Genomic DNA, 10059 nt, shown 5'->3' with positions numbered 1-10059 from the left:
TAGAAAGACCCTGGGAGCAACAGGTGACACAAGAGGAAATTGTGGAACCGAATGCAAGATTCAGCTCTGGCAGGAGGTGAAGGGTCAAAGGGAATTGTATCCTACTTGGCCTCTGTCTTTTACACAAAAAGGCTCTGACACTATGGAGGCGTCATCCTCTGTGATGAAATGAATAGGCTGGACCCCAGCCCTACCTTTCCTAAGGAGTGTCTAGTTGACACAATCCCGAATCATTACAGAAATAATATGATTTTCAGATTCAAAATGGCCAATACCAATCTATTTTAGCTCACGAATGCCTGGCATTTCTATTTTTATGCATTCCATTTTATTTTGAATAACTTCCAATTTTCCTAGAGTCATACTTTGTGCATCTTGTTTTTGATTATCAGTCCATTTTTGGAGCTGTTTCTTCTCCTTTATGGGAGCATTTAGGCAGCAGTGAACTAACAGGGAATGGAAAGAATGGCAAGACATGTTTTCAGCAAGGAAGGTGGCCGTTACATGGAGAATTGATTGAGAGCTCAGTGAGAGAGGAGGGTGACATCCACAGAAGCCCATTAGGAAGCATCTGGAATAAGTCAGGGATGAAGGAGGAAGATTTGAGCTATAATAATAGCAATGATAATATAGTGAAGGAACAGATTCTGAACTGGGAAATCAAGGTTTCATTTTTTGAGTTTATTTTGTTCTTCAATAAATATTTTTGAGTAAGTCATAGATAAGGTACTATAGTATGTTAGGTGTTACGCTTTGGGCTATATTCTCCATAACAATAACCACCCCAGTCAAAATTGAAGATGTCATTCTGTGTTCCTCTGGCAGCTCTACTTTGGAGAGTTGAAGTTTCTCAAGGTAAAATCAACTGATTTCCATCAGAAACTCACGATAAAGTATCATGACACCCTTAGAATAGATAAAGGTTTGTTCTCTCTAAAATTGTGAGTAATACACACCTCTTCAATTTGTAACTTTCTAGAGACTCTAGCTTGACAATATAAAAATTTACTGTTATAATTTCACTTTCAATAACTGGTTTAGGCATAAGCAGGCGGCTCTCAAGAGAAAAAAAGATGTAGATACTGAATGCCCAGGATCAACGCAAGATGACTTGAAACCAGGAGGGTTTTTTCCCCTTGAAATCTCTTTCTGTATCTCAAGAGAGTACAAGCCTAAACAGAACCCGACTGAAAGTCCAGTAGGGTTCCCTTGGAGGCTTATTACCAATCATTCCTCTATTCTCTTCAGAAATCTGCCAATGAGTCTTTCCTTTATAAACGTGAGCTTACTCATATCGAATTTAAATTGTGAGAAAGTTACAGAGGGTTTAAGTGTTAATGACTTGGTAAGCCATTATTTTGAAACAACAACGAAAAAATAAAAAGAACATTATAAAAGAAAAATAGGATCATACAGTAATTTCATGACAAAATGCCCATGTTTAATGATTTGTAAAAGAAGTAGGAAGCATTTTCAGAGAAAACTGCTAATTATTTTGGTTTTCCATAATGAAAGCCTGTGATGTTGTTTAGATGTCTCTGTTCAGTAGTTTCATCTGTTGCACGGGTGCATTTGTTTGCTTTGTGTATTTTCTCACTTCTTTGCATCCAATATGAAAGCAGTATCCTGATTGATGAGTTTAGAGGATTTAAAAAAATGATGGCAATAATCTTTTGACCATGAGAACCCAAAACGTTTCCATTGTGGTTCTGCAGGAGGAGAAGAAATATTCCAAATACCATCCGGTCTGTTGTTCCATTTATTTTCATGTATCTTAGGAGAAGGTTCTTTATTCTGCTTTGTCAGAAACATCCACAAATCAAATAACTATTGATAAGCACTTGGTGACTTATGTCTAGAAGAAATTTAAAGGTTGCTGAAGAGATTAACCTTGATAACAATTGTTTCTGCCATGCTAATGGCTCTTAAGGAATGATTTAATTATGTCTGTCTGTGGCAGGCTGCTGCAGGACACTGCTATTCAATCCAGGAAAGGGACAAGGTTCTAAGGTTAAACATCTGAAATAGTTCTTCCTGTCACACTCCAGCAAGACAAAGTTGAAAATATTTTGGAGCCCAGATTTCTCTTAAATTTGATCAGAGTAGAGAATATGAATTTACGGACCCCCTTTTCCCAGCCTGCTGCCTGCTTTGCCTTTGCTTGTGCCGAAGTATTATTGTTTCTTCTTTTCTTATAAGCCCTTTGACAACTAGCTCAGAAACATTTCCTACCTGCATTCCTGCTAGAGATTTAGGAGTCCTGATTCATCTATCGAGACTTCAAGACCTCTGTACTGGTTCAAGCAACCCACGGGGTGTAGTGTTTATGCATTAGGCTGTTAAGCACAAGATAAGGAGTTTAAAACATCCAGCCACCAAGAGTTACAGTCTTGGAAACCCACAGGCTTCTGCGTTGATTATAGGGTCGCTAAGAATCAGCATGAACTTGATGACTTTGAATTTGTGTTTTGGAGACTGCGCAGGCTCACTGAGGACAGACTCAGATCTGCCTCGGAAGATACGCCAGGCTTGTAATCCATTGGTCCCAGGTGCGTGACCTCGTTACTACCTTGTTAAACATATGGACTCTTTAGAACTCTCTCTAGAATTTATGGACAAAGCAAACAACTGCTGAACAGGTCCTTGTGGAAATGGCTACAAAAGATTAGCAATCAGGGAAAAATACATTTAGATAGTAAATGAGTGATAACTTAGAAATTGACTGAGGAATGTAGATATAAAATACTACACAAACACTGAGTATGTATTTTGTGTTATTACATTAAGAGAAACCTCTCACTATATATAAAGCAGATACAGTAGAACATAGGTACTTGGCTACATCAGTAGTCGACCTAATCGGATTTTGATGCAAAATGTCGAGAAAATTTTGCATCTGAGCTTGAACAAAACATCAGAATCCACCCGACAAGTGATTTTTGTAAACAAAGGCAGTTCGTGTTTCCGTCACTCCGCTTTAGTTGGCGTTGTTAGTACGCGTTGTTTAATACTTTTGCGGCTGAGTTCCAAGTGACTTGCTATAATTTTCTTAGTTTGTGTGGCTTTTTGTACTGTTATTAGATAAGAAACATGGGTCCTAAGGAAGAGTTTTATTGAAAAGAATTATTATGATAAGCAACTAGTTAACCGTGTTATCGATATTGTTGATGATAATTTAGTAAACTCTTTTAGAAAACAGATAAGAATACGCCAACAGCAGAGCACATTGGACAGGTTTTTTCATTTTTAAAGAAAGTCACCCAGGTGCTTGTGAAAAAAGGCAAAGAAGGGAAATAACTCCTGAAAAGCAGCTGCTAGTTGATTTCATGGAAGGGGATTCCCCTTCCAAACAGTGACTCTCTCTCTCTCTCTCCCCCCCCCACATCCGTGTCCACAAGACCATACTGTTAAAAACTTTTAAAATGTTGAGTTTCTTATTTAAATTATATTATTTAACTCTGAACTTATTTACTTTGAATTTTTTGTGTAATGTTTTGTATAAAAAGGCAAGGTTAGGGTAAAAACTTGGTTGAGAATGGATTAATCGATTTTCAGTTATTTCTTATGGGAAAAACTGATTTGGAACTTGACTGCATCGCATCTCAATGCTCCTTCTAGAAAGGATTAGTATCGAAGTCCAGGGTTCTACTGTATATGTCTCTCTGTGTGTATCATATATATATGCATGTATGATGTGATCTGCTAGCTGCAGTGTCTATGGTTCATACTCACAAGCCTAAAGATGAGGTTGTCTGCTCATGTAAAGTTGTACAGTCTTGGAAACCCTAGAGAGGGTTGCTATCAGTTGGAATCCACTCAATTGCAGTATGTTTTATTTTTGTGTTATACTGTAGGATAGACATTTTAAAATATATCATTTTATTGGGGCTCTAATAGCTCTTATAACAATCCATACATCATTTGTGTAAGGTTTATTGGGGCACGAAACAGAACTAAAGATCCAATTGGCAAAGTTTTAGAAGCAGGCTTTATTGAGAAGCTTGCGGGCAGGTTCAGCAACTCAAGGTATTGAGCTTTTGAAACCGAGCCTTGGGGAATTTAGGCTGCGTTTTTTATACCCCTGCTGGCAGGCACAGCTGGGAAGATCAAAGCTGGGGAGGATCTGTGCACACCTGGGCTTCAGTAGAGAAGAGGTCGTTAATTTTATCTATACATCCAGGATGGGTAGAGATTGAGTGTGCTTATCTTCAGAAAACATTCTGGCTCTGGGACGAGCCAGTTCCAGGAGTTTGGGGTTGAGCAGGGGATGGGGGAGGTCAGTGAGAGGGAGGTCGATGAGAGGTGAATTCTAAGAGCCAAGCTGAAGACACCGGATTTAAAATGGAGTCCCTTTTGCCAAGCCCAGGCAATTTGTATCAAGCATATTTGTACATATATTGCCATCTTCATTTTCTAAACATTTACCGTACATACTCAAATATAAGCCGACCTGAGTATGAGCCGAGGTACCTAATTATTACCTGGGAAGCCAGAAAAAACTGATTGACTCGAGTATAAGCCTAGGGTGGAAAATACAGAAGCTATTGGTGAGTTTCAATAATCAAAACAAATGAAAATAAAATTACAAAAAATTGAGACATCAGTGGGGTAATGTATTTAAATATTTATTTTAAATAAAAACCATAAATAAAAAGACAACAAGTCATTTAACATTAGTTAACCAGCACAGTAAGTAGAAAATAGGGTCAACAAAAACAATAAGGCATCACCAATGATACCTTAAGAGTACTATTCCCTGATCTCAATCAGCAACCAAGCTTAAATGCAAAGAGTTAAAATCCTTCAAAACTGGATTCCTCATCATCATCCGTATCCCAATGCAGAGCTTCAGTTAGTGTGAGGTCATCATAAACACTGACCTCCCTGAGATCACCATCATCACCATCACTGCTGTCATTTTCATACAAAGCTCAGTCTTCACTGCCATCCATAGCATTACTAACACTACATTTCTGGAAGGCACATTGCACCATGTCTTCTGGAATGTCTTCTCATGCATCTCAAACCCACTTTGCTATTGACTCTATGTTAGGCTCCATGAGATTTCCTCCTTTTGTTAGTCGGGCTTGACCAGATGACATCCATTCATGCCACTGACTTGTGTATAAGCCAACCCCCAGTTTTTCAGCACATTTTTTGTGCTGAAAAACTTGCCTTATACATGAGTATATACGATACTTTCTATTTGAGCCCTTGGTATGGACTCATCTTTTTACCCTCCCTCCTCACCTTACATCCTTGTGACCTGGTGATAAATTATGAATCATTATTATTTTCATATCTTACACCACCTGCTGTCTCCCTTCACCCATGGTTTCTGTTGTTCATCCCCCTCAATATGTGTGTGGGGTGTGTGTGTGTGTGTGGTTGTTTGTCGACCATTGTGACCAGTTCCCCCTTCCTCTCCTCATCTCTCCACCTTATCCCTGCCCTCCTGGTATTGCTACTCCCACTTCTGTTCCTGAGATGTTTATCTGACCTGGATACCAGTGTACATACTGCAATCTAGTCCAAAGTAGAAGGTAGGACTGGGTCATGATAGTGGGGGTAGTGGTGTGGGGGTGGTGTGAGGAAGCCTCAAAGAACCAGATGAATATTATATGCTTCATTTTTCTTTTAAAAAATAAGAAATCATTTTATTGTGGGCTCTTACAGCTCTTATAACAATCCATACTAGAGGAAAGAGCTGGGAGGCAAAGGGCATTTATAGAAGTCTAGATAAAGACATGTACATATGCAAATATATTTATATGTGAGGATGGGGAAATAGATCTATGTGCTTATATTTAAAGGTTTAGTATTAAAGTAGCAGAAGGACATTGAGCATCCACTCAAGTATTCCTTCAGTGCAAGAATATTTTCTTCTATTAAACTGGCATTCTATGATGGTCACCTTCCCAACACAACCACTGAAGACAAAGCGGGTGCATAAGCAAATGTGGTGAAGAAAGCTGATGGTGCCCAGCTATCAAAAGATATAGCCTCTCGGGTCTTAAAGGCTTGAAGGTGAACAAGAAGCCATCTAGCTCAGAAGCAGCAAAGCCCACATGGAAGAAGCACACCAGCCTGTGTGATCACGCGGTGCCAAAGGGATCAGGTATCAGGCATCAAAGAACAAAAAATCATATAATTGTGTGCTCATCTCCATGATACTATCGTTGAAGAGAAATAGGTGCATAAGCAAATGTGGCAAAGAAAGCTGATGGTGTCTGGCTATCAAAACATATAGCGTCTGGGGTCTTAAAGGCTTGAAGGTAAACAAGTGGACATCTAGCTTAGAAGAAACAAAGACCACACGGAAGAATCACGCCAGTCAGTGTGATCACAAGGTGTCGAAGGGATCAGGTATCATCAGAAAAAAAAATCTTACCATAGTGTATGATGGGGGTATTGCAGAGTGGAGACCCAAAACCCATTTGTAGGCCACAAGATATCCCCTTGTAGAAGGGTCTCGGGGAGAAGACAAGCCAGTCAGGGTGTGATATGGCAACGATGAAAACTACAACTTTCCTATAGTTCCTAAATGCTCCCCCCCCCCCCACCATCTTGATCCGAATTCTACCTTGAAAGTCTGGCTAGACCAGGTGATGTACACTGGTACAGATAGGAACTGGAAACACAAGGCATCCAGGGCAGATGATCCTTTCAGGACCTGTGTGAGTGGCGATACTGGGAGGGTAGAGGGAGGGTGGGTTGGAAAGGGAGAACTGATTACAAGGATCAACATGTGACCTCCTCCCTGGGGAATGGACAACAGAAAAGTGGATGAAGGGAGACGTCGGACAGGGAAATATACGACAAAATAACAATTTATAAATTATCAAGGGTTCACGAGGGAAGGGGAGTGGGGAGGGAGGGGAAAAATGAGGAGTGGATGCCAGGGGCTTAACTGGAGAACAAATGTTTTGAGACTAATGAGGGCAATGAATGTACAAATTTGCTTTACACAATTGATGTATGTATGGATTGTGATAAGAGTTGTATGAGCGCTTAATAAAAAAATAAATTAAAATATCCAAAAACCTTCCCAATTCATACATCAATTGTATCAAACACATTTGTACATATGTTGCCATCAACGTTTCCAAAATTTTTTGCTTTTTACTGGAGATCGTGGTATCAGCTCCTCTTTTTTCCACCTTGTTTCTCCACATTCCCACCCTGGTGAGCCCTTGATAATTTATAAATTGTTTTAATTTTCATATTTTATACCATCTGCTCTCTCCCTTCACCAACATTTCTGTTGTTCGTGTCCCTGGAGGGGGTGGGAGGGTGCATGTCAATTGTTGCTATCAGTTCCCCTTTTCTCCCCCGTCTCCCCTTATTTTCCCCCTACCCTCATGGTATTGCTACTCTCATTATTGGTCCTGAGGGGTTAATGTGTCTGAATTCTGCGTGTTGAGATCTCTTATCTGTACTAGTGTACCTGCTCTGGTCTAACCAGATTTGTAAGATAGAGTTGGGGTCATGGTAGTTGTGGGGAGGAAGCACTAAAGAAATAGAGGAACATTGTGTGTTTCATTGGTGCTATACTACACCCTGGTTAATTCATCCCTTCTTTGTGACCCTTTTGTGAGGGGATGGCCCATTGTCTACAGATGGGCTTTGGGTCTTTGCTTTGACCCATCTCGTTCTCAGCAATATATTTTGTTTGTTTGTTTTGTATCTTCTGATGCATGTGCATCCATTTTGTCTTCAGTGATCATGCAGAGGGTGAGCATCACAGAATGCTAGGTTGTTAGAACAAGTGTTCTTGAATTGAGGGAGAGCTTGAACAAAGGTCCCAAATCTGCCCACTACCTCAATGTATTGCCATATAAATATATGTACATAGGCCAATACCTCTATTTTTATAAATTAATATATTTATATTAGTACACACCTATGTTTATGCCTATATCCATAGTTTTGCTTCCTAGATCTTACCTCTGTTTCCTTTTACCTTCCTCTTGCCCTACCATAATGCTTACTCTTCTTTCGCCTTTTAGTAATTCCACTCAGACAGATAGCTGTTACTTCAACACCACCAGGATCTCTACATTCTCCTTATTGTTGATATTAATTCCCTAGTTGTTTCCCCATGTATGGTGTTGTTTGCTGACTGCTCCCTCCCTGGCCTCCTTCCCCCCCTTGCCTTCTCCCCACACAAGTTCCCTAGAACTGTCAGTACCATTTCTTTCTCCCATGCCTATTATATATGTAGACAAACTAACAATAATTGAGACACAGCAAAAAGAGAAAACCAAATATTGAATAAAAAGAGAAAAAAAAACCTAGCAAAAAACCCAAAGAAAGTGTACATAACTCCAGGTCTGTCTACTGACCTTTAGATAGTCCACTGATAATCTTCCCACTGGTCATGGAGCGTTCTGGGAACTGTCCCTCCTAACTGGAAGTCTATATCTGGGCCTCCTCAAGGGGTTTTTCGGCTTTGCTTTTCTCCCATTGCTGATCTGTTATGCTCTTTTCCTGGTTCACCCCACTGTTGGGAGTTCCGACCTGACTCACTTCCCCTCATGTGGCCCCAGCATTGACCTGTGTCACAGTAAGCTCCAGCAAGGGAATATCCTGTCTCAAGGGGGTGTTGGCCATGTAGTCCTCTCGGTGCCTTAGAAGCTCTGTGCAGGAATGTCCTCAGGGTTCGGTGTGCTGATATGGGGTTGTGGTAGTTGAATAATGTGTTCTCAGTTTGAGGCTTATGAGTAAAGGGGTGGAGTTCCGTCTGTCAATCAGGTCAAAGCTTGATGACCTCATCTGTAGGCACTACGGAGATAAATAGCTCGCTGTAGGTGGGACACATGCTTACTCTCTGGGAAATATTGCAGCTGACAAGAAACATGTAGCTACGCTAGTGCCCTGAGCTGGAGGAGCTATTTGGAGACCCTACCAGTGCTGAGAAACTTCCAGTCACTGCATCCACAAGACTTTCCACCCACTGGCTTGTGATCTCCCTGCATTTGGTCTCATTGTATGTGTTATGTGAGTCTGAAGAGGAATCAGACATATGGAGATGATCTGGACTGGGTTGGGATGTTTTCTGAAGATTCAATTGCTCTTGTATATAAACCTCTTTCTTATACACATATGTGTGTCTATGAATCTGTTTCTCTAGTTTACCCAGACTAACACAGTATGGTACCTTGGGAGTTGGGTACTAGAGAGAAACAATCATAAGGATGGAGAGTGGGTGTTTGTTTGATCTCCTCCTCATGGTAGTGTTTCTGCTTTGGTTAACCAGAAGTCAGATATGACTATGCAGTTTGCTGGGTTGCCTTCTGGAAAGAATATGGGAAGTTAAAGCTTTGATTATTTTGTTTGGTTGTTGTCTTTGGCTATTCATGTTTGAGATGATGAAAATGAAAGTTGTTCATGTATATTTTGAGCTCAAGGGTAGAAATCACCTCTTGAATTTCTCAGAAACCATGCTGCTTAAGGAAAATGGCTGACAGAAAGCCTGGTTCTGGCTTTATGCTCTCAAGAGGCCTAATTCCATATTTTGTATCAATAGAATAGTTTAGATAAGAATTTAAATAAGCCAGTACTTACCTGGCAGGGGAGATACCATGATCACGAAGGTGGTTTTCCCAGGGCGAGGCTTATCCATTGCACTCCGGATGTGCTGACCCCTGCGATTTCCCCAAATGTGGGAAACTCAACTGCATAATTTGAGGTAGTGGGGACTGCGTTCGCGCTCTCCCCTGATTAGAAAAGAAGAAAAATAAAAAGAAAGAAAGAAAAGAATTTAAATAAGGACTGAACTTGACTGTTTTAATAATTGAGTCTAGGATCTGATTCTACTTTATTTATACTGATTTCTTCTGCTTATTATTGCACAGATAATGATTGATAGAAATGATTATTGGGAAGTATGAAAACAGAGAGTTTGTAAGACTTGCCTTGAACCATTAAAATTTGAATCTTTAAATGGTTAGGACCAGCTTGCAAAGAAGGCTCTGAAAAGATAAGTCACCCTCCCTCCCCACTGCCCAAGGATGTTTGTATTCTAAGAGTCTTGCCTAAGGGGCCATTGCTGAGAGA

At 40.3% G+C, this 10059-nt stretch overlaps 1 non-coding gene across 1 annotated transcript; it reads left to right on the top strand.

Annotated features, from left to right (window-relative positions):
• The first annotated feature begins 9559 nt into the window (after window positions 1-9559).
• Window positions 9560-9722, top strand: LOC142425141 (U1 spliceosomal RNA). Its single transcript, XR_012779510.1, has one exon. It is a non-coding gene; the product is annotated as a U1 spliceosomal RNA (small nuclear RNA).
• Window positions 9723-10059: the final 337 nt, after the last annotated feature.

The sequence above is a fragment of the Tenrec ecaudatus genome, chromosome 13 (assembly GCF_050624435.1).
Source record: "Tenrec ecaudatus isolate mTenEca1 chromosome 13, mTenEca1.hap1, whole genome shotgun sequence".
In the NCBI taxonomy this organism is placed as follows: Eukaryota; Metazoa; Chordata; class Mammalia; order Afrosoricida; family Tenrecidae; genus Tenrec; species Tenrec ecaudatus.
The sequence above is the reverse complement of the archived record's forward strand: the minus strand, read 5'-3'. Positions and strand labels throughout refer to the sequence as shown.